The sequence below is a fragment of the Opisthocomus hoazin genome, chromosome 3 (assembly GCF_030867145.1).
Source record: "Opisthocomus hoazin isolate bOpiHoa1 chromosome 3, bOpiHoa1.hap1, whole genome shotgun sequence".
Taxonomy (NCBI): domain Eukaryota; kingdom Metazoa; phylum Chordata; class Aves; order Opisthocomiformes; family Opisthocomidae; genus Opisthocomus; species Opisthocomus hoazin.
Genome location: NC_134416.1, coordinates 76,557,964 through 76,583,639, shown reverse-complemented (window position 1 = coordinate 76,583,639; position 25,676 = coordinate 76,557,964). Strand labels below are relative to the sequence as shown.

At 42.2% G+C, this 25,676-nt stretch overlaps 1 long non-coding RNA gene across 1 annotated transcript in view; it reads right to left on the bottom strand.

Annotated features, from left to right (window-relative positions):
- Window positions 1–25,676, bottom strand: part of LOC142360878 (uncharacterized) — a 151,942-nt gene that overhangs the window by 49,647 nt on the left and 76,619 nt on the right. The window contains exons 4-5 of the long non-coding RNA XR_012763491.1: window positions 22,522–22,652; window positions 18,064–18,212 (exon numbers count right to left, since the gene is read on the bottom strand). This is a non-coding gene — a long non-coding RNA (uncharacterized LOC142360878). The remainder of the gene's footprint in view (window positions 1–18,063; window positions 18,213–22,521; window positions 22,653–25,676) is intronic.

Below are 25,676 nucleotides of genomic sequence, written 5' to 3'. Positions count from 1 at the left end.
CTGTTTGAGCATTCTTCAAAAGATCTGTAAATGTATTCGGCTCATTTCACAACACCTAGCATTTGATAATGATAGGAGGCTGGAAGTTCAAGCTGCAGGCATCTCTTTTCCCAGAGGATGAGGGTGGTGGAGGCTCTCTAACAGTTACCTCTTAAGATAAAAATATTAAGAGATGAGAACTTACTAGAAGAAGTAAAAGCTACATAAACTTTTTATTAATAGAAGCCTTTGAAAAACTTCAGAGCTAGTTTTTGAGCCAAGACTAAGAGAACATTGCAGCACTTTTGGTTTGTTTTCTTTTATGTATTTTTGACTTTGAGATGGTGATAATGTGAACACTAGGTGTTATGTTCGTTCTTTTTATAGTTTCATTATCTAAACTCCACAAACCTTCATACTTTCACCATCCTTTAGTGCAAATATATGCGTACAAACAGGACATGGACCTGTTGGAACAGGTCCAGAGGAGGGCCACAAAAATGACTGAGAGCTGGAGCATCTCTGCTATGAGGACAGGCTGAGAGATTTGGGGCTGTTCAGCCTGGAGAGGAGAAGGCTGTGGGGAGACCTAATTGCAGCCTTTCAGTACTTACAAGGGGCCTATAGGAAAGATGGGGACAAACTTCTTAGCAAGGCTTGTTGTGACAGGACAAGGGGTAATGGTGTTAAACTAAGGGAGGGTAGATTTAGACTGGATAGGAAGAAATTTGTTACAATGATGGTGGTGAAACATGGGAACAGGTTGCCCTGGTAGGGTAGAGGTGTTAGATGCCCCATCCCTGGAAACATTCAAGACCAGGTTGGACGGGGCTCTGAGCAACCTGATCTAGTTGAAGATGACCCTGCTCACTGCAGGGGGGTTGGGCTAGACGGCCTCTAAAGGTTCCTTCCAATTCAAACCACTCCATGATTCTATTCTACAAAACTTACATATATTTTTACATATAAAGAAAAACATATTTCAAGAATAAACACATGGTATTACAGAAAGTGATGAGTCCTGAGAGACTTGTGGCACATAAGTTTTCCCTCTGTCCTTTGAAGTACTAGCTTTAAGGTGTGTATTGCCACCAACTGCCTTTTGTCATTATTTTTAAATTAGAAAGCACAGGCCTTAAGTATGGCTGCCTAGAACTGCCTCTGGTATTCCCAGGAAAATGACTTCTTGCAGGCACACAAATTATGTAGATGAAATCACATCTCTTGTATATTAACTTGATGATAGACCCAGGCCAGTATTTTCTTAGAAGGATCACATAAAAAGGGATGAAGAATTTCCCACAGAGGGCTTTTGAGCAGTGATCGTATGTTTGAAAAGAGGAAATCAAAGTGGTCAGTGCTACCAAGCTTCAACTTTAAAAGACTGAATCCTCTGTTTAAGCTCCATTACACCAGTAAATGACTAAATTGTCCTCAGACTATGGGGAGCAACCTGCAGCTTACGGTAGCTAAGTCTCACCGACATAACTGCAATGGGCTAGAAAAAAAAGAGGGGCACATCATGTTCAGAACGATGCACTCACTTTAATTTCAGTTTTTTAAATCTTAGCTCTACAGAGGTCAGTTGGGGGAGCAGATGCGTTGGTTATGACTCTCCTTCTGAATACGAAACTGAGAGCACCCTCCACAGAGTATGTGCTCCTGAAATAGTGGTTTTGACTCAGTAAAGCTTCCTCCGAGCTCATGGAGCTTGCTTTGTAAATGTTTGGCTATTGATGACTGTTTTCGGTAATGGAGACAGGGTCAGCTGCAGTCATTCAGAGAGACTTGTAGCTTTAACTTTTTGGAAATCCTGGCCTTTGGGGGATGTCTAGATAAGCAAATTTTTAAATTTGTAACCGGTTAAAAATAGAATTAAGGTCAACCCACCACAGACTTGTATGTATGTATAACCCTAGGATAAACAATGCAGGCATGTTTTTTTTTTCTAATCGCTTGCCTATTTTATTGTTAATCGCACTGTAACTCTAGCTATGTTACTTTAATGAAAGCTAATATTGCAATAATAACTAGAAGCCTCCCTCTTCCCTTTTAATATTCTTGTTAATACCTGTTTTTATGTTAAATAATGCAAGCTGTTTACCAGAACATAGCCATAAATTATAAATTGCAGGCCATATTTAATTTCGACCCCAAAGAACTGTGGAAGGTAAAATGTATGTTTTTAGCTCCACATAAGACTGAGTTCCTGTTTTAAATGTGAGAATATGACCTCAACTCCCTCACCACTCCACCACCTGCTGATGTAGATAGGTGCTTGGGTCAACACCTCATCCTTCAGGGAGTGTCACAACACCATTTGTGTTGTTTTGCATCAACAAAAAAAAGTTTTTCTCCTGGGCTCTTTGCTACCTTTTAAGCAGATCGAAGGAGCAGAGCCCTGTGATTATCACTGAGGGTCACAGAGGTCACAAACGAGGTCAGTTCTTCCCTTGAAAGCTTTTTCAGAACAACATGCTAAAGAGATTACATCCCAAGGGCTAAGCAAAGCAACTGTGGACCTGCTTTTTTCCTGTCTTATCATCCCTCTTCTTGCTTTCTTAACATTTTAATGGACAATCAGATGTTCCCTGACTCACGGTCTGTAGTCTTAGTGGCAACATTCAGCAGCGCCTTGTGCGTAGCTTTAAAAGCATGCTTATTTTGTTCATTTAAACAAGATTCCTTACTCCTTGATCATTTCAATGAATTCTAGTCTCCTTACATAGAAGTTTGGTACCATATCTGCCATCATTTGAGTCTTCTCTAAATAAAATTTTCAGTTTGTTTTTTTATAGGGATGGCTGTGTTTAAAAAGCTGTAATCCATGCCAGTGTTGCCCTCCCAAAACTCAAACTCAGGCCTTCTAATGTGCAATGTGACTTTATTGATGAGCAGAAAGAGTGTCCTTCAGTCAGGACCAAGTTGTTCACAATATACCCCGTCCTTATTATTTTTTTGGGTTTAGTTATTAACCAGCTCTAGCTGAGAAACAACTTATCTAGTCTCCAGGTAGAAGCACGTAAACATGTTTCTTCCATCCACTGTGTTTCTCAGCCTAAAATATGCTAGAAAGTCAAATCTATTCCATTTTCCTCTTCAGTTACATAGGAAGAACATAGTGAAATAGAGGAAAAACCCTTAAAACAAGTCTAATAAAATCGCTGTTAACTGGTAATGCCTGGTTTTGAGTTAGGTGAAAAAGCCCCACTTATTAAATGCCTGTTACCAGTATACCATGCTTAGAAAGAAGTCCTAGTATTTGTGGCCACCCTCTTGGAGCAGACATAGCGGCTTTGCAATTCAATGCATCTGCTTTCATTCACCATGGTGGCGTCATAGCTGTCACTCTAAACAGTTGCTGCAAACAGTATCTGGAATTGCCAGTCATATGGTGTCTGGAAAGTTAAAACCCCACCCAGGACTTCCCTCTGCTGTTGCTCTTACCTGTTACTACAGCTTTGCAATGGGATTCTCCAGATGACAGAAAATTAAAGACAGCTACTCTTGCCAGCCTACCCACTCTTTGAAATGAGTTTGTGCTAGAAGAACCTGTAACAAACAGATGAGCTTTCAAGTTATCAAGATGTTGTCATCCTGGCATTTGCCCTAATAAAAGAACAATTTATATCTTCAGAAAGCATGGTTAAAAAAATGGTAACGCTAATCTGTTAGGAATATAAAATTAAAAGAAAATTTCAAAAAGGTGCCAAAAAAGAAGAGGTTGCAGAACAGTTTTATTTATAAAGCCCAAGCAGAAGCAGTACAAACAGTGCCAAGTGCTGGGGGACCCTGAGGCAGAAGCTGAGAGAACCCAGGCAAGCAGCTCATGACCTAGGCTAAGCCGTGTTTGAGCACTTCATCATAAGATGTGGGCAAACATAACTTTAATCCATCTGTATGACTTCTGATTTACGCTGCCCATAGCTCCAGCTACACACAGACCCAACACTCTGTGCCCTTCTTCTGGCTGTGGTCTGTCAGTGAGGGACAGGAGTTAACAGGCAGTTTCCGTGCCTGCTGTATCTGATGAAGGGACATTCCCTGCACGGAAGCCATCAGCACAGACTCATGCAAGAGGGACTATTTGGGGTAAAGTGACTGAGCCATTACCTTGAGAGACCTACACCCACTTTTTCAGTTTTATATTATGAGCAACACCACAACGCATTACAGAAAAGCATCTGGACAACATGAATTTGGGAAGATCAATAACTGATCACAAATCTAGAAGTGTTTGCTTGACACATTCAAAAGGGTCAAGCCTTTCTCAAGTAAGGACCATGGGATAGGTGGACAATTACACTCAGTGAAAGTCTACAGAAGGTGGGAGGTCTGGCAGGTGAGTGTCCCTACTGAGGAGGCCTTGGTGTCTCTGTGAGATAATTTTCTTGGGGAATTGTAATGGGGAAGCTTTGAAATTTGAAAAGAAAACCTACTGGGATCACTTGGCTCTAACAGCACTGAAAGTCAGACAAAGAGCTCCAGTGAAAGCCATCTTTTCTTGACCAGACAATCCCACCTTCCATTCCTATCCCTTGCTTACCCCAAGCTCCCACCTTGCCCCCCCGCCTCTATGTTCACTGGTGTCCTTCCTCTCCCACCATCACGAAACACACTGCTCTCCATCATAAAAGGCCAGCATTCATGACAGCTGCCCACCACTCTCTCGTGCCTTCTTGCTGTCTGCTGTCTGTTCCGGTAGCACATGGGCTACTTGGCCGGAGCCTCCCTTCCCCCAGCAACCCTCCTCCTTCCTGCTCCTCCAAGAGGAGCAACAGCAGTCATGGAAATGATTTGGCCCTCCAGAAACTGAGGTGCTTTGGCACCTGTGAGCATTGCTTTCCTCTCCCCTCTCAAAACAAACCAAAGGAAACCAAGATGATTAGGAATGAATTAGAAAACAATCAAGAGAACTCTTGCTCAGACAACTGCTGGATTCTCTCCAGCAGTAACAGCGATAGGGTTCCATAGGGTAGAAAAGTGAATCAAAAGTGTTTCCAAAAATCCTAACTTGTTGAAATTTAGTTTATTTATGTTCATAATCGTATGTGATATGTGAAACAAGAACCTGGCTCCAGAGGAACCCATTTGCAGCTATTGGCAGAACAGATGCATGCTAGCTGCTCTATCAAGCCAGGGTCATGCAAAGTGTCAGTCTCTGCTCTTGGGTTTCACTCCTTCCTTCTCCAAGGCCAGTCGCTAGCTCAGTGTAATACCCTTCTGGCATATGAAGGACTGGAAAAGCTCAGCATGGTTTTGTTGGCTGACAGGGCTGAAAATGAAACGCTTTCTTTTCAGATCCAGCATGTTACACACCTGACTCCAAAGCTGTCTGACAAGCATTTATGATCTTTTTGTTGGCAAAAGAAATGTCCTAATAGTAGCTTTGAAGGCTGTTAAATGTACAACTGGCATCATTATGTTTTAAATGCTGTGGGATTAGTTGTTACTGTGATCACTGACAGCAAAATACACAGACAAAAGTATCCCCTTTCACCTCTCAAAGGCACATTTTGGAGAACAGATGGAAGCAGGGAGGTCAGGAATGGTGAAGAAAAGCCAATAGTAGACCCAGCAGCCTCTGAGGGGTGCCTGTGATGTATTTTCCCCTCTTGACAAAATGATGGTTTAGTGAAGACCCCCTTGTTAACCGTGAAGTCCACCTTACTAGTGAACATGCCCAAGAGAAGGCTTGAAAGTCGAAGTAAGCCTGTTCTCCAGCACATGTCATGCCAGAGGTCAGTTAGCTTGTGCAGTCACCTCCAAACCAGACGGAAAATCTCAAAGGAAAAATTGCATGAACTTCTATTGCCTCTAACTAGAAAGCAAACTGTTTCCCCCCACCTCTCCATCCCCCTTTTTGGAGAAACAATTGGCATTTCAGCCCCCGCTGTTCAGGAAGGTGTTCTCCTAGCACACTCCTGTCTCTTGCCTCCCTCCAACACACACCAGCAAGCTGAAAAACAGGTCATGAGGATGTGCCTTTCCGAAGGGTTCACACAGTTTACAGGAAGAGGCACTTCATTGCTGGCAGCTGGAAAACCTGGCTGTGGGTGACCTGGCCCCAGTGACAGTGGAGGGGGAATACCAGGGGTGGTTGTTTTCCTCAGTAACACATTTTTGTTTGCCATTTCTTTAAAGGTAAAGAATTAAATTTTTAGCTGAAGTGGGTCCAATTAATATTGCTTCATGTCAGAAGGATTTTGGTGTTGTGCAAGTGTGACTTATGTTGCTTTTATCTCATAAACTAACCAGATGCAATTGTTTCTTTCCAGTTAGTTTTATATGCCTGTCCGCATCTCATCATTCATACCAGCTCATTTGGTACAATTTAAGCCAAAATCAAACCCCATGTAACCAAGCCCTCTTTTTTTAAACGTAAATATTTTCTCCTTTCTGCCTTTGTTCGGTGTATTTTCTAAACAAGTCCTTATTGGTCCAAAACAACTTAAAACACAGCCCTCACAGTGCTGTGGGTTCATACTGGGCAAAGTATGCCACTGTCCGTGTTTAAGCCCAAACTTAAAAGTTAAAGACTTTAAGACTCTAAGAGAATGGCACTGCAGTTTAATAGATTCCAGCCACACCAACAGTTGCAAAAATCTGTGGCACTTTACTAGGGAAGTAATGGGGTGTGAATAATTTATTTTTTATTCCTCATTCACAGGTGATGAGGATTAACCTGGCTATTTCAAATGAGCTTTAGATTATTTTAGAGTGCTGAGTAATATCCTGTTTGAAGGCAGCGATTATACATCAACAAGTCAATGTTTGTACAGTAGGTCATTCAGAAGTGAGGGGAAATTCTGACCACATACTCAGAGTTCAAGCACTGGATATTTTATGAACATTGCCTGTAATACAGAGAATAAACTCAAAGTGTTTTTTTCTTCTTCCCAATTCTCTCCTCCCCTAATTCCCCTTTCTTCTACGCCTTTAATGCTCTAGCATCACACTAGGTGCTCCTCTCTGGAAACACAAGAATACCTGTATCACCCCTGTTCTAGCCAGTGATGCTGAACTTCGAACTCTGAAGCAATTCTACATGAAATTAAACATTGCTGCCACTAAATAAATTTCAGTGCCTTATGGTCACAGCTACAAAAATGCTCACTAATGAGCAGGTGTGGCTGATAGCAGATGCAGCTGTCCTTGCTCACAGAGGAACCTGCTCCCAGGACACAGCTAGGCCCATGCTATGGAGCTGATGAAACCAGGTGTGCCTCCAATATAGCTTCCAGCAAGGTAAGTGCATGGAACAGAGCGTGTCTATGAAAGTCCTTCTCAGAGGTCTAAATATTCATGAAAACAATTTTCCTGGTAATTTTCACATATCTGGTAGTGCTGTTCATCTTCCTGCTTAGCTCATGTTAGGAACCAACACTTCTAAGCTTGCCTCCTTTCAAAGAGTTGCTGAAAGTCAGGTCAGTTACCTGAGTAGCAATGAGTAGGTCAACAGTTTCTGCGGTGCAGTTGGGCCAGAAAAACTGTGCCATCTCTCCCCCATTTGCTAAAACAAAGACTCTCGAGGCGTCCCTGCAGAGTTTTTGAGGCACATTTCAATGCATGAAGTTCAGCTTGCATTTGACCAAGTGACCTACAGCAGCTTTGATCCCCATTCAGTCTAGTGCTACCATTAACATTAGGTTTGTTTTTGCTTTTAGTGTGTCTGTATTAAGACCAGAGACGGACTGCTCCTCCTCATTAGCTAAACAGATAGGAATGAGTGAGGAACACCAAGCACACTACCCTTATAGGAAACCGCTACTGAAAGTGAGTGTAACAGGGAGAAAAGCAGCAAGCCAGCCTTTCTGAGCCCTGCGTCTGGACAAGAGCAGTAACACTACTTCATCCAGAATGATTTTCTTACAAAGAGAGACTGCTCAGACAGATATAAATTCCCTTTTTGGCCACCGTAAAGTGACAACATAGTCAACAGAGTCTGCTTCCCCTGAAATTGTGTATTCCTAGGCAACCTTGAACCTCTCTGGGCTTCCCTAGCCCATACTGTAAGAGAGGCAGTTCTGCCCAAGGGACGAGGCAGTTCCACAGTGACATTAATAGAAGTATTTGCTCCCATTTTCTGAGCATTGTGTTGGTACTTGAGCAGAAGCAGAAGGTAAGTCCTGTCTTCTTCCCCATCGCACAGAGGGGATTGGGAGCGGAGACGAGACTAGACTCAACACGAACCACACGTTGACTCAACAGCTTGCACGTTCCCGAAAGGCACAGGGGAGCCTGACGAAGCACTGCTCTCCGTCAGGATCAGCCCCTGGAGCCCAGCCAGCCACCCCGCCACTGCCTGTCCACGCCTGTCTTTCGGTGGCTTAATCCAGGCCGTAGGCGACGAGTGCTGAGAACAACAGGTATGTGAGTTAGAGGCGAGGTGTGGCACCATGTATGTTTGAGCTCACCGTGCACACCACGGCAGTGGAAGCTGTGCTGTTTCGAACAGCGTGCAGCAGACTGTTACAAGCAAAAATTGTCCCTCTGCCGACTGATGTGGGGTAAGGTGTGACACGCAAGCACTTGTTGAAACTGTGGCTGATGCAAGGCTTCCTGGCCCCTGTCCCACTGTTCGGAGCCACTGTCCCCATGCCCTAAACTCTGAGAGGACTTAAAGACCCCCGGGGAGCAGCGAAAAGGTAATTTCAACAAAATCAGCTGGCCTGAAGAAGGTATTGCTCGTCAAAAAGCCTGTTATTTTCCAAATGCTTTAAATGTTTTCAGTGCTCTAAAATTAACACAGAAGCATGTGTATTTGTATCTAGCTATTGTATGTATGTATACACACACATTTAACCTGTCCTTATAAATCCTGTTTGTGGGCATACCAGCAATAAACCAGTTCAAAATCAATGTGTAACTTTTCATAAGTTATTAAATGTACTGCAAACCATTTTGTTTTAAACAGGTACTAGACCTGTCAGGGACTATTTGTAGGATGACACGGTATTTTCAAAACGCTTCTAGTCCTTGCGTGTGGATCAGACCCTGCTAAAGGTTACCAAATAGAGGAAATTAAAAATATTCTACAGCCATACACAAATGAAAGTCAGAGGGGACATTTCAGACGTTGCCATTACAGAAACAAAAGACGTATTTAGAACATTTCCTCATAGGCACCGAAAAGCAAAGCCTTAACAGAACACAAACCAAAACACAAATAAATGTTACGCAGCAGCCCATCCCGTAAAACTTGGGATTCGGACAACCTCGTCATTCCACAGGGGAGATGGTGATTTTGCAAACAGACACAGTCACAAGCGGTGCCAATGGCAGAGGAAAGCAGATATATTTCACACTGAGGAGGGAAAGACAAACACCCCCCCCCCTCCTCTGCCTGCCCCCTTCCCTGGCAGAGGCCCAGGTCAGCTGTGTCAGTGAACAGCAACAGCATTCCCAGTTTTCAGAACCCCCTGGAAGGAATCCAGAGCCATACGTATACGTCTTGGCTCTCTCCCTTTTCCTGGTATAAACCTGACTGGTTTATTGGATTTCTGCTTGCCCTTTCTCATTTTTCTGCTACTTCTCTCCCTGCAGCTGACCAAGATCCAGAGGGAAGGGTGAAGAGGAGCAATAATGCCCCACTGACTCCCAGAGCAAATCTTAGACAAAAAACACTCCTGGCATTCTCATTCATAGCAAGTGGGTTCTCCCTGACTATGGCTGCGCATCACTCAAAAGCACCCTTGGCACCAGCAAACTAGTCAAAACAATTTACCAGCTCATCGATATTCAGCACTCTAAAAAAGCTTTCCCTGAGAACTTTGTGTTTGTCCTTCCCAAGCCCTGGAGAACCGCACCCAGAAAATGAGCTCGTTTGTCAGCTATGCTGAGTGCTGCAGAGTGAATTTCAAAACAAAGCAAGGATCTGAGACCAACTGCTCCACACAGACCGCTCCTCATAGCCTGAAAACCAGCCTCGCAGAGTCAAGACTGATTACATCAAGGCTTGCATTTCTACTGGTCGCATCGGGTGCTGCGGCTGCTGATGCTCGCAGTGATTACACCGAGTGAAGAGGAGTAATCCATTACCTTTATCACAACACTTTTGATCATGACAGACAGAAGTGCTCTAAACATAGCACATGATTTATTTGCAGTGTTTTCTAATTTAGCCACTGAGACAAGCTACTTACTGAGACTGAATATCAAGGATATCTTACAGTGATAGGTCAGACTAAAGAAAGCAGCTTGAATTTCTAGAATGTAAAGCTTTGGGGGGAAGAAAATATCAGCGACAATTAAGTCTCTGTTCACTACTTTGCTATTCTTCCCAGACATCAAGAGACTTCGGCTAATAGATAATCACATCAGACTCCTGCTGCCTAGTACCGCTGTGTTCTTACCTATCCAGACAGAACAATTCAGGGGCTGCTCATGTATAATCACCTGATTCATAACTAATGGTTTGTAAGTTTGTTGTGGACTTTTTTGTCTTCCACAGTTTTTATGGGGAATGGCACTTCCTGAGAAAGAGAAGAGACTGCATGTATAGGTTCAGAATATACATGTCACTGATGCAAAGTATTTTCCTTGAATTCCTCCTTCAAAATATGACTCCTTCAGTCCCAAAATTGCAAAGGTAAGCCTGCCTGCTAAGTCACTTCTTTAAAACATGCGCAGTGCTATTTACACCGTGTATTTGCCATGTGCATACACGTGTGTGTATCTATATGCATATATATAATTATATATTATAATATACATGTTCTATATAATTATATATAAACACATAGAGATACTGCTGCATCTGAAAATTTAAGCCGAAGTCTTAGTTCTTAAAGGTGACTTCAAACTAAGGCTAAATGCCAAACAACATTTGAAGAATGACAGATCACTTGTTTATAAACCCCTTAAGTGCTTTCAGCAATTTTATCTGGTGATTAAAGATTTGGCTTTCATGGGGCTTTATCAGATTTCAGCAGTTACAACTTAATACCAGAAAAATGCTAGTAATTGCTGCATGTCTGTAGACGTGTGTTAACTAAGCACTACATGTGTTATTACATCAATAGGCTATTCTGCTGTGAAATGTCTTATAATTCTCCCTCAAGGAATAAAAGAAAAAAAAAGGCAAAAAAGGAAAAGAAGAAAAGAGAAGAAAAGACCTATTTCTTTAAGTCTAGTGGGAATACACTGAGTAAAAGGGCAATCAGACTCCCAATAGCAAATAGCAGTTACATCAGTGACTTTTGTTCTTGAAATTATTCTCTTTTTTTTCCCAGTTTCATTTTAAAAACAATTTCTATACTTTTACATTTGTTATTATGTATTAATATATAATCCAGTGTCTTGGAAAATTTTGTAACTAAGACACTGAGGTTGACCTTCAGACTCTAAAGTAACTACACCTGACTTCTGGGACTTCAGTGGGAACACTTAGCAGAGTGGGCTGCATTTACTTTGGAAATCGTTGCTATAAAGCATAAAATACAATTATTTTTTTTTTACCACATTACATAATACAAAAAGGGCAAAGGAGGTGGCCAACATTTCAAATTGCCAACAATTTCACTTGACTTGATTTGAACTTCCATTCTCCATAAAATACTAATGTCTAATAAGGAAACACATGTAATTGATGCAAGCCCACAGACAAGCATTCTCTTTCTCAGAAATACGAAAGCCTGAGATGGTTCATCAGAATTCAACAGAAAAGTTGTATATTAACTCACCTGTTCAGGTCATTCCTCTGTGTAAGAGGAAGGCAACTTCTGTCCAGCTAAAATTATGCCTTTCTTACTGTACAATTCTATGGAAGCTCATTTTACTTCCCTGAAGTGAAGTTTACAACCCAGAATTTGATGTTTGATATTGGTCGTATAATTTGTCTGCTGTAAAGCTGTTAATGGTTACAGAATGATCTAATCTTTTAGATCTTGCAAACCTTGGTTTTTAAGACATGCTGTTAGCACTGAATTCTGCAGAATTATTTCATTTGTTTTAAGAATATTCAAAGTGCTGCTGCATGTGACTATAGCTTTCATTTTCTGGGAACCTGAAGCAAGACTTTCTCATTGCAAAGGCCTGGGTGAAGCAGGCTGAACCGCTGTCAATAACCACTCCTTGATCTCTGCTTCTAAAGGAAAGCTTCCTTGTTTAGATTCGTTACCGTCTATAAAAATAATAGTTTTCTTCCTATCGTACATGAGTCTGTATGCATACAAGTTAAATTGTACCTACTATTTTATTGACTGAAGTAAGTCCTTCTAGATTTTGTGTGCCCCTCTAGTTTTTCCTAACATGGATAGTGAGATGTAATGACCACATCTTCAACTCAGTCTTAAAATCACCAACAAAATTGTACAAGAGCAATCCCAGAACAGATCTTACCACTGTTAGGTCACCTACATTTTGAAAAACAGACAATACTTCATAGGGACAAAAATTTACCTGTCTAGAATAACATAAAGTCCTTTTTTCTTAAAAACGTCATCAAAGCCTCCTAAAAACCTGGACGATACATGCCAGATGCTTCTTCCCAGTATTTTAAATAAAGTCTTCAAATAACTTCAAAGACCAGCTGAGGACTTCAAGCAGAAACTGTGTTGTTGGTCAGATGATGTAATTCTGTTTTTCTAAGTATATGTTTCTGTTATGACTACCCTGAAATGCTTCCCCTCAGTGCTGGACATTGTACATTCACCTGCAGCTCCCAAGGGCACTCTTGGTTGCATTTCGGAAGTGATGCTCCCTGGAAGAACTCCTATTTTAAGGGATATATTGCATGTGTTTATCAGAAGCTTTCCAGTTTTGGAGCTGAGATCCCTCACGGCTTGAGATGAGCACCATCTGGTCCTGGCAGTTTGCTTGAATTAAGATTCCCAGGTTGTTCTGTGAATTCCTCCCCTGAGATTTCTCCCCTTCTTAACATACTAAGGACTAAGGTTTCCCTAGGGTGAAATCTCCTAGGGAATAGAAATTCAGCAATGGACATCTTCAGCCTAGTATAACTGCTTCAGGCAATTGGCCTTTCTTCAGTTGTGTCATCTGTCTTTAAACTTTTCTTTCCCCTTGATCATTCTGTACCTACAGATCCACGGAAACAAGTGCAATCTTTCTGCCTCAGACACGGTAATACTTCTTGTGTGGTAGCAGTATCCATCTCTTTACTGTAATTAAGAAAAATTCTTTATGATAGGAGACATTTTGCAACTGCAAAACCACATTGATACAGTTGTACAGATACAAGAAATCTTAAGAGTCTAAAAGAACCCAAAAGGGTCACTGTGATCAGCTGGTTTAACTCCCTTGCAGCACAAGCTGGGCTGCTTTCTGCTGCCTAAGTTTACTTCTGAATCCGTGTTTGGGTTGGGATAACAACGTCCAGAAAAGTGCCCCACAGGGTGCTTGCTTCTAGCCCACAGACATTGCCCCGAGAGTAAAGGGGTGGCTTACAGCAAAGTGGGCATTATAGAAGATAAACGTGCCTTATGTACACCCACTAGCACAGCAAAATGAAAAGGCTGGAAGGGAAGAGGCACAATCTGAAGAGAGCCAGCATCACAAAGAAAAGAATATGGCTGACCAGTGGACACATACAAAAGAATCCTCTTGGTTAAAGAAGACAAAAATGTTTGTGGCAAGGCCAGAAGGAAGGGAACTGGAGGAGGTTAATCAAAGCATGAACAAGGGCATGTGTAGTGGGCTAGAACGGCAGAGACATGCTTTGGCCAGATGGGCCACCATGCAAGATAGCCAGCAACGTGTGGTTGTTAACCAACTTCACACAAAACACACTACACCTTCTTCAAAGATGAGGAGACACTCACGACGAACTTCACAAGAGGCTTTGCCCTAGGAAAGGGAGAACTGGAGTACTCTGGTTTATCTCCTCCCAGGGATACTGGGTTCCCAAGTTTCTGAACACTGCAGTTGTGGGAGCCTGTAAACAAGACTTGCTGGCTATCAGGGAAACTGTCCTCTTCCTTTTCTTAAAGCTGAGTCAGGGATCAGACCAATTTTTTTCAATGACAAGAAGCCTGCTGCCAAGTCCAGGTGCTCCCATAAGTGACCTTGTTGGACTCAGATATGACGAAGTGGACTCTGCTGGCCTCTGTCTTTGTAGATCCCCTGAGCACCAGTCTCCTGTCTCAGGAGCCCTGGATTGCTGCACATAGATGGGTGCGTCTGTCTCCCCTTTCACATTTAACAACTTCGTTTTTCTCCACACTCGCTCCCTTTCATCCTTTTCACTACAGTGACTCATACACAATATTCAAAATGATTTTCAAAGCGGCTGAGTTAAATGAACAGTTCACAGCTTACCAAACCCTGACAGAGAAATTAGAGGCAAGCTGATAAAATCAAAGAGACATACTAAAGGTGTAATGGAAACACAGAACTCTCTCTGTGAAAGTACTTTTGAATAAAGAAGACATTTTAGGAGAAAGATAAACTGCTCTCATAATAGTGGACGGTCTTTTCTAGTCTTCAGCTTTTTCTTCAATACACTTGAATTAAATCCACTTGAAGAACACACAAAGCTTTCCTCTTCTTTGAACAGCAATGGGACAAAACTAAAAGCAGCTCTGAATTGCAGTTCACACGTGGCACTGACAGAGCCATGCACTTCCCAGAAAGCCCTATTAATACTTGTACAGCACACACCACTAAAGCTATTAATGGGCTCTGACTAGCAGCATTTAATTCAGCCTCAGAATACACTTTAAGCCCAAGATTAGGTGCCTCCTCTAAAATCCGCATCACTATTTGACTCCAGATCCCCAGAACATAGTTTTCAGAGATGTCAAGCACTTGCAAAGCTGGTACAGGTCATTTTCGAGCTAGTGTGCTGAGAGCTAGATGACCCAGAAAAACAGGTCATACTCTCCTGGAGGCTGGAGCTGAAATCAACAGATGCTTTGTTTTGTTGTTTTCCTTTTTTTTTTTTTTAACCTAAGGTGCAAAACAAAATAAAAGGCAGGCTCATGGAGTCTGCAGCAGAGACAGGTGATCTTGTGCCGTTCCCTCTGTGTACTGCATAAAATGTTCTGCTTCTTACCCACACCCACACCCCAGGGGCCAAGGCAGAGATTTTGGTTATGTGCCACTAAAATCAGATTGTTCCAAAGTGACCTGCCAGAGGACTAAATTATAGTCTCTAGAAGCCAAGGGCAAGGATCCTCATTTCAGATCAAGCCACAAGCTCATTTTTCTTTTCTGCATGTGACTGTATCTCATATGAAGGATTTCTCCTTTCTCTCGGAGACGCTATATTCATTCAAGGCAGTAGTTTCACAGCTGAGATGGTGCTGATTACTCTTTAAGCAATAGGGTTTCAATTAAAGTAGCAACAGAGTTTTTGGCTCTTTGAGCAGCACCGTGTCAGTAAGTCCAAGAACTCCAGAAGTTTATCCAGAGAAATGTCATGGCAACAGCCTCTGTGACACAGCTCCTCTGTGCTGCAGCATGCTTCAGGGGTTGTCATCATGACCTTATTGCTGCCACTCCTCTCTACTCCAGTCCCTAGAGGTTTGCCGCTTTGGCTGACTTAGCTTCTTCTCGGTCCTTCTGAGGCTTCATCACAACTCCTCCAGTATTGCTGCTGTCCTGTTCCAGGGCTCTGGATTGTTGCAGACCATGGTTCAGGTTACAAGCCGCCTACCTGATGAATGATCTCAATATCTCACTATAAGCTTCCTGGGGACTGGATGCTTTCAGCTGGGAAGTTGGGCTGCCAAAGGTTTTCATCACCTCAGAAGACCCTTTGCTCACTGGACAAATGGTACTGTTCAGCTGGCGCTTAGATACAAGGATGCTCCCTTGCTCTGATTTATGTATTTTCTCACATCCCTGACTACTCTTGAATAGGTCACAAAGTCCAGATCGTAGGCCTGCATCAACTCTTACAAAGCCAAAGGGACTTCATGCCATCTAGTATATAGATGAGAGGCTGGGATAAGCAGGGAGATGTTTTCCATGTCTCTTTTGAATGATCTAACAACGCAACAATACTCACATTTAAAATTCTGGTTCGTGTTCGTTTCCACAAAAGAATGTGTTACTGCTAACAGGCAAAGAACAGAATAGAATAGAATAGAATAGAATAGAATAGAATAGAATAGAATAGAATAATTTCAGTTGAAAGAGACCTACAACGATCATCTAGTCCAACTGCCTGACCAATTCAGGGCTGACCTAAAGTTAAAGCATGTTGTTAAGGGCATTGTCCAAATGCCCCTTAAACACCGACAGGGATGGGGCATCGACCACCTCTCTAGGAAGCCTGTTCCAGTGTTTGACCACCCTCTCGGTAAAGACATGCTACGTAATGTCCAGTCTAAACCTGCCCTGGTGCAGCTTTGAACCATTCCCACACGTCCTATCGCTGGAGACCAGGGCGAAGAGTTCAGAATCTCCCTCTCCACTTCCTCTCCTCAGGAAGCCGCACAGAGCAAAGGACTATAAGAATCATTAGGCTAACATGAACAGGAGCTGAAGCAACTTGCTAAAAGCGTCTGAATAATTAGTTTGAGGCATATCATTTATTCTGGTACTTTGGGCTCACATTTTGTTTTCAGGGTGTCCTACTTTAGCTATAAGCAGTTCATTTTCTCTAAATGGGTCAGAGTTTTGCAGTCCCATGATTTACTGTTGATCATGCAACAGTGGCTTTTCCACCTGATTGCCCAGTGAGGCCTCAGAGGTGCAAATATATGATTCAGACTGGGAAGCGTAAATTCCAGTAATAGCAATGGATTCATCCTTTGAGCAAACATTTCGGTGAGACTTGGGAAACAAACTTGCAGCAGCTACAGTAAGGGATGCCGTGTCCTTGGGCACTGTTGTTAAGGTGCTGTGTTCCTTTTGCAATCTCACAATATATTCATCTTCCCAAATAAAACATTTTTTGGCAGCTTTTTATACTCACTTTCACAGAAAGCTCCTCTGGGTCATACCAGTATCAAACTGGGGGAGGGATAGGGGGAGGGAATCAACTCACTGATTATGCCCCTTGTGTCCTTCTGGTCTCCGACCAGACACTGCTCTTCTCATCTAGAGAGCCTGCAACAAGACTCCTCAGGCACTGCTCTCCAGAGCATTTCCAGTGTCACGTAGCTGAGCACACCCAGAGGCCTACCATGCTGCTGGGACATGCTTCTGTGGACCTCCAGTAGACTGCCTGAGAAACAACCATGTGGACAGGGGGAAAGCAAATCACTGGCCCCGTGGCCTCCTCACCAGCAATTGTCACAGAACAAATGGGCACAGTCATTTTGTCTGTAAGCTCTCCCACTGCCATTTCAAACAGGCTTTTGCAAGTAACAAGGGAATTGCTTCTTAGGCCCAAAGTGCCTGTTCCTCAGCAGCTCTGCTCCCTTCTGTCAGTTTTCCATGCAGCCCCAAGGTGGTGCTGGGTACAAGAGCTGGTGTTAAAGGGGCCACACAATGTAAGAAGTCAGTTAATGGACAAAATACATAGGAGATGCACAAACAGCCCATTCTAGGTAATAAAAAAGGCACAGCTGGGCCCCTAAGTTGGATCAGCTCGCAGAAGAATCAGCTGATGCACAAGTATACCTGACTAGCAGAAAGTTCTTTTGCTCCACAGACCAAATTTCACTCATGCATATAAAAAATCATATGCAGTTCTAACTTTATAACCACTCGAGTAATAATCATTGGCTATACTATGCTTAAAGCCAGGACTACATTTCAGCGAGCACCTAAACATAGGTCCTTACATGTGAGAACCCTGAAATGCCCCATACCACTAATTAACAACTGTGTGTCTTAAAGAGATTAACAATTGTGTATCACAAAGACAAGTGAGGCAGACAAAGGTTAAGAGAGCGTCTTAACCTTTTCTAACCCCCTGTGGCTGTTAACCTTGAAAACCCCAGGGTGGTAGTTAAAATATGCAAACAGCTAAAATCAGCACAGCTCCTCTGAAGGAAGGAGGATACCTACGTGTCTGTTCTGCTGGAAGCTTAAAATAACCTCTACAAACACCATATTACAAAACCACTAATTAAATCATCATCCAGCAAAACAAATGCCTGAAGGACAAATAGATAAAACTGACAAGTATGGCTTGATTCTTTCGCAATGTCAAATGTCTTCAGCTCCTACCTGGCTTCTCGAGGATGGTGGTGTTGCAGGTCAGAAATGAGGGGCTCAGGAAGATCAGTAGAACAAGGCAAGTGTAGTGCTGAACTCCCCAGGGAGCTGGTGGGATGCCACTGGTGGGAATGAGATGGGCTGCCAGCCTTCTGCACAAGCTGAAGGAAAGCAGTGCAAGTGTCAGATAAGAAGCTGTTTCTTCTCTTAGTTGCTTTAATACACATAGTCTTTAAATCCAGGGCATCTTCTTAGGGAATAAACAGAAAGGTACAGTTATGGCTCCAAGGACACTTCAGGTTATTGTTTCTTTTTATAGTTATCTGCTATTGATAAAACTGAACTAGTTAAAATAAAGGGATGTGTTAAAAATTTTGAATAACAACAGAAATACGGGATTTTTAAAAGTGCTTGTTTGGAAAAGACGTTTAATGATCTTATTCATTTCCCAACTGCCCTGCAAGCTCTATTCTCAGCTCCTCTTAACTCACCCTCCCCACTTACCTACCCAAACACAGGAGAGATGTATCATACTTGATAAAAGACAATATTTTCACATTTACTCTTAAAGAATATCTTTTTCCAGCCCACAGTTTCCTGCAAGCTATGACAATTCCTCCAGGCTTCTTAAAATATGCTAGAAACATCACCGTTTTATCTTAATTACTATCTCAGTTGGAGCGACCAAGCTTCTATCTTTGATTTCGTTGTCTCTGCATATACAAATAAAACTGTACTTTGTCGATTCTCTACGACAAGTCAGGCAATACGTGCATCTACCTCTTACACAAAGAAAGAAAGAATTAGCAGACACAGTATTCAGAAAGTATTACTTTGCCAGAAACCAGAGTGGTGAGGCAGAATGACAATGATATGCAGGACTGCATCTACACTCCTGGGATTGTGCAAAATTTTCTGGAATATGAAAAAAAGTTGAGGTCACTGTGCGGAACAAGTTGAGTCACTGCATGTTACTGTGAGTGACAGGAACATTGTAGTAAATGCTCTTTGAAAGTCATATAAATTTTCAGATTTATCTCAATTTGGCTTCACAAAAACTGAAACTTGCAAAGCAAAGATAATTTTAAAAAACTTTGGCAGCTAAGTTCTTTGAGGCAGAGATTTTTTCACCTTTTTTCGGGTAACATTCATTTCTCCCCTTGACATGAAAAAAGCTTCAATTCCACATAAGGACCTGGAACTTCTTAGAGGCGTGACTCCGTTCTTCACCTCACCTAATAACGTACTATTTCTTTGCTATGCAAAACTTGCACCTCCACTGCATAATACAGTGTTACTAACGTTGTTTCTGTCTGTGAGTTTTATTCCAATTCCCCAAAATGGATGAAAGAGGCATTACTTTGTTGTGATGGACACAAAAATCCATGTGCCTCATCACCTCTGGAGGCTTGCTTGCAGGGAATGCCTGATCCTCAGCTTTCATGCAATACCTCCTAGCTTTTGCGGTCTACCCCATCCACCCCCCGCAGTGGAAGTTCTCCCAAGATCATATAAACTGTTATTCATTCCTTGATGTGGCTGACGCTTGGCTGCTTTGAAAGGCTTGTCTGCGTTTTCCTTCCTCCCTCCCTCCCTCTTTGTTCCCAAGCGTAAATACAAAAAGTAAACCCACAGGGGGTGAAAAAAATCCCCAACCCCAACATCCCAGAGTCACCTACTCTCAGGTCTATTCATCTACAAATGCACACAACACTACATATTTCAGATCTAGGTTGTAACTGGTAAGTCCTTCAGGGCATTGATACTCTCATCTTTCCAGGTGATAGTCAACTCCGTAAAAGGGCTGAAATACCACATCCAAATTAATTTCTCCAATGCCTATTCCAATCACACAGGTGGACCCAGGGTTGCAGGACCTGGTCAGCACTCCCTACTCATAAAGCTGACAACCTACCTCCAGGTAAATGGAAAATAAGGATGTTTTCTAATATTTTTTTCATATTTATTTCATAAATTCATTTTAGACACTTGGTGAAATCTGTCAGAAGGTCCTTCTGTTTTTTTGTTGACTATCCAAACCTTTCGTATATCTGATTTTTAGCCTGCTTTCCTGAGGAAAAAAGTTTCTTCGTCACACTGTTTGTCAGCCCCTTCTCCTAATAACTGTTTTAGCCCACTAGTCAATATCAGTCATATCAGAAAGACAGGCGAGTTCCCGAAGATGTTAAAATTCTGCTAGTTCGGTGAAAATCAGCAGTCCAACTAAAGGGAGAGGACTATATTTGAGTCCCTAATAAATGAAAGACTGCCAAAATTCAGCCCTATGTATTCCAAGAAGCAGCACCTTACAGAACTAATCAACATACACAGATTTGTGCAGTAAAACATATAGAGAACATGGGGAAGAACTACTGTGTGCATGTGTACCGGCACAGAAGGTCTGGAGAAAAAGAGAGATTAAGGGGTATGATGGATAAAAGAAATATCACAGAAAGTGGCATTCAGTACTCTGGAAGTGGACAGACTATAGCAGTGACAGATGGCCATGAAGCCTCAAGGGTGAGCGAGGGTTATTCTAGAGGGCAGAGGGTTATATGGTACTCAGGTCACAAAACTATGGGACATCAAGCTTCATGGAGATCCACTTCATGAGGTCACAGAAACCCTGCTCAACTCCACACGTTACTGCTATTTCTGACACACTCCTGTTATAAGAGCACAGCTGAGTGGCATTAAGTGACCAAACACCTGGGTTGTGCTACCTGCAGCAGCACATCCTATGCACTTCTGTCACAGGCCAGCTCCTTGGTCAGCCGGTGTCTCTGCGGCTTGAGCAGGCATCCATCCAGCACAAACATCATATAGGGTAACTGTCCCCTGCTGTCAGTGGGACACGTGAGAACTTCCCACTTTCTTTTCTGGTAGGGTCTGAAGTAAAAGCAGCAGTGCAAATCACTGGAAGAAAGGGCTTCCTTAAGCTGAGGACTTGCAAAAGTGTAAAACTGGTATGAAACACTACAGAAGCAGAATGGTCAGTCACTCACTTTGGCAACATGTCAGCAACTAGGAAAGGTCCTTTTGTTTTCAGGGGCTCTGGAAACATCCCTTTTCTGAAATGTCTTTGTGTGGTTACCCAGGTACACACTGTGTGCAGTTTTCAGGCCACCTGAAATTCCAGAAATGTATCGCATCTATTTCCCCACCTATTAATAACACTATTCTTTCCTGCCAGTCAGAGGAATTTATGTTTTTATTTGGTAGAGAGTGAAACATTAATCACTTTCACTACTATGCTGTCATTGAAGTCAATTGGAATTATTACAAAATGACGAATTAGAGGTAAAATAATTTTTCCCTTGGATAGTGTTTGCTTCAAATACTCTTGCCAGGGCCAATTTAAGGAATCCACAAATTTCAAGGGAGACTTGCCAAAATAGATTTTGTCTTTCTGATAATTTGCTCACTGCAGCCCTTTTTCCTTCAGTATTATCAGGATAATGACTATGACCTGGATTTCACAGAAGGAAGGTTTGCACGGGGAGGTGGTATCTTACTAGACAGTGATATAGCTGAAGGTAGGAGATGAGATTTCAAGGGTACAACCCTGATATCAAACCAAATTTCACAATGTTGCTTCGGCAGTCAGAGGTGCAAACTCTCCTGCCACAGACAGGCAGGAACATCGGACGAATGCACAGGTTCTCTCAAGGAGTCAGCAGAAGCTGTAATCCCCACCATGGTGGATACCAGTGCCTGAACAAGTTTTCCTTCTTCTTACAGAGGGAAAGAGGTCCTATAAAAAGTCTTGTGTCTTCTGCTCAGACATGTTCTCAGCCAGCTTGTTTGTACTTCAGCTTTCCTTTCAAGAAGCTGCAAAATTACAAAAAATGTCTCCTTCCAGTAGCTTGGCACAGTCCTGCAATCCAGCGCTGGTAGGGCTCTGTCTTACTCACCTTTTTTTATCCTGCCTACATGCTTACTACAGAAATCCATGAAAGCAACCTTCCATGAGCCAGCCGTGTCTTATGATCTGCCTGGTGGCTTGTCTCTTTAGCTCAGTGTCCTGTAAACCTACTGCTTTCACATACTGGGCCCTACTGTTGTTGATTCAACTGTAACACCGCTGGTTCTCCCAGTCGTTAGTGTGAGGTTCCTTAATGAGCGAGTAAACAATTATGTCACATTAACAACATTTTTACAGCATACGCAGCTTGTAAAAGCACTAGCATTGAGGGAAACAGCCTTCTATCAGCCCAATGCTTTCAACAAAAAACAGGCTCTGTGGGTTTATTAGACGGATTTGCAGTACATTATCTAAGGATTGCTAATTGCAAACTAAGCTCGAGACACGAATCAAAACTTCAAGCTATAATTTTCAGTAACAGTATAAAATGCATTAGGCTTGTCAACAAAGCTTAGCGGCTGCAGCAAGGTAGGAGATGAGATTTGCTCACAAATTTAACTCAGGGTCTTTAATTATAGGTGAGTATTAACATTTCAGCTTCTGACCTTTGCTGTAAACGTACACATCTCTAACTTCCATTAGCTCAGACTTGTCTGAATCCCAAAGTGACGGTCCACTCATGCTTCCATTTCAATCAACGGCTAGCTTCCACCTTGTTCAGTTTAAACTTTGAATTCTGTGCAAAGAAAGACAGAAAGAAATATCATTTAAATGGGTCAAGGGGATTTTCATGCCTCTGTAAAACTTGAGCAATGCTCTTTTTCATAGTATAAGGAAAACCATCATCTTTGGGATAATCTGTTTCAGTCCACTGCAAGAGTTATGTTTTTTCTCCTACCTGGTGAATGATGAGGTAGTCAAGCCCTTTCTCATCAGGCTTGTGCACACTTTCTTGATCAGAAAGTCTCATAACTTTTTGGTTTCAGCTTTGTTATGGCAGATGCATTCATGATAATGACTACCCTGATAGCCTTGCATCTTCCTAATTCTGAGACCTTGAGAAGATGTGGGGAATAAAAGTCATAGTTTAAAATTCCGTAATTAAAAATACCTAAATAAACAAAAATTGTTTCAATGCTTGTGGCAGATTAGGAAATGGCAACTCCAAAATCCAATCTACATGCTTTCCTGCGAAGATCTTTCAAAGATGTTTTAATTTTTAATCAGAAACATTGAAGCATATCACTGATCACTTCTGTTCATGGCAGAAATCTGATTTACTGAACCTGATTTGCTACTGATGATGATTGAGGCTCAGTTAAAATCCTAAAGAAACAGGCTTCCACAGGGTCGGGTGTACGGTTTCAGGAAAAAAAAGTCTCAGTGACAATAAAGTTCATATTTAGACTCAGCCAAGTCTCTTTCAGACTGCAGGATTTCTTTTTCTTCCTTTTCTAAGCTATTCCTTCCCTCCAGCTACAGCAGCTATTTATTTGTGAGTTACTTTAAATGTCTTCCACTTTATAAGGCACTTCACTTTTGACAGCACTGGAAAAAATGCAGCTTTGCTTTCTAAATTTAGTAGAAGGAGAAGAAAAAAAACCAGATTGTTTGCTGGTCTCTCTGTTTCTGTTCTTCTGTTCCAAACTATTCTCTGTAAGTTCCTGTCTATCACCATTTGTAAATAACATCTGCTTTTCAAACTCCCTGTCTGCTAATTAGTCTGAATCGTTGTAAGAGTACAGTACTTATTTAGAAATGTACAAATCAAGTGCTAATGGGTAGTAACAAGAATTTCCTGCTCACTCAGCATTTGCATCAATTTCCACATTAGAGCTATGTAAAAAAAAAAAACAAAAAAACAAACCTAGAAAATTTGCTAGGAGGGGAAAAACTGTTTTAAAATTATGCATTTGGATTGACACTGCCAAATACTTTCAATCTTGAGAAAGATTTTTCCAGTGATATTAATTTATTAATTATCCTTCTTATCTATTTGCTAATGTATCAATTGGTCTGGGGACATCTCCCCTCTGCTGTGGAGAGCTTCAGCCCACATCCTTTCTTTCTCAAGCGAATGTCTCAACTCCACACTCCGAAGTAATCCCCATTTAGTTGCTTTCTGTCTCCATGACCATTTAGAAATTTCATACAAAACAAAATAGCGCAGGCCAACTCCACCAATAAAGACTGAAGGAAGGAAGTCCTGAAGTGCTTATTTCCTGATTGTTACGGACTGGCTACTCAGAGATGGAAGACAGATATAAATCTACTTCGCCTATGGCAAAATATGACTTCGAATCAAAGAAGTCTGCCTTCAGAGGTAAACTTCCAGAACTCCAGGATCTCAGTGATAAACCCTAAGATCTGATACATCCAGTCCTAATGGTCTTTCATCACTAAGTTCCTTAGCTGAATTTCGCACACTGTAGGACAAAACAGAAAAATTAACATGCTACATTGATTAAAGCCTAACCAAGTAAAATTCTCAAGAGCCAGCTGGAAACAGATCCATGAACTAGAGCTGTGTCAGAGGGGATTCTGCACAGCTTTGTTGTTGGACGTATGCTTTTTAATGTGTTTCACAAATTATTTGGGGAAACATGTGAGTGCTATCTGTGAAAAAAAGACCAAACAAACCCAAAAATCTGGCTTACATCACTTGTTAACAGTCACCAAATCACTACCACAACAACCAGCTGCTGGATCCCCATCCCTCTGAAATCTTAGGGAGACAACTGGTATTTTAGTCAAATCCTTGAAAGCTGGAACTAACATAAACCCTCACCCCAGTTCTGGTCCCCCAGGTGCATCGGTGTCTCTTCTGGAACAAAGTTATCTTTCTGAACCTCACCCTTCTGGCTTACAGTTTAATTGCTCCAGAGGCACATAAGCAATGGTACCAGACATGTGCAGAAGCTGGTAATAGACAAAGGCATTACAAATTATTTGAAAACAACATCTCTAATGCCAGGTTTCTCCCTCTGTCTCTTCTTTCCTTTGGATAGAAGGAGATCTTGGGGAAAAAAGAAAGGTTGCTAGGCTTGAGGAGACACGGAATTCTCATTCCCCACCTCTCGCAGCTGAAAAAGGCTGAAAAGCCCCAAATAACTCAGTTGCTGCCACCTTATGACCTAATCACCTCTGACAGGTAATTTGACTGCCAGGGTGATCCCTTGACACCAAAGCAAAAGCAGGGCCATATGAGTCCAGACCAAGAATCCATTTAACCCAACATCCTAACTCTGACATTTATGGCCACAAGTAGCCACCAGGGTAAGGAAAAGAATGGGACAGGCATGCATGCTCCTTTTCCTGAGTGTTTTCCCAACTTTCAGCTCTTACTAGTTCAGAAGATTTCCTGAACCTAATGTGGCTTGTCTACTTTTCAAACACCAAAAGCTTCAAAGTGGAATACTCTTTGAAGTATTCACCAAGTTTACTGGGAACCCATGGAAACTACGCGTTTACAACAACCTTCATCAAGCTCTCCAGGTCTGCTGTGAATCACTTCCCTGAGGTGGGAATGCAATGCAACACAAACACGTCAAAGCCAGCCTTCAACCCGCTTGCGTAGGTGCTGACAGAAGTTAAGCCACAGACTGGGCTGACCACGTGATGATTCGCAGAGCTTCCCCAGAGAGTGTTGCAGCATCTTTGCAGCTCTACAGTGCCACAGTGCCACTGCTTCCACATCATAGCTCAGGCCTGTGGGCACTGCGCTACAGCTGAACTGGCTGCGAATACCTTGTCTCCAACA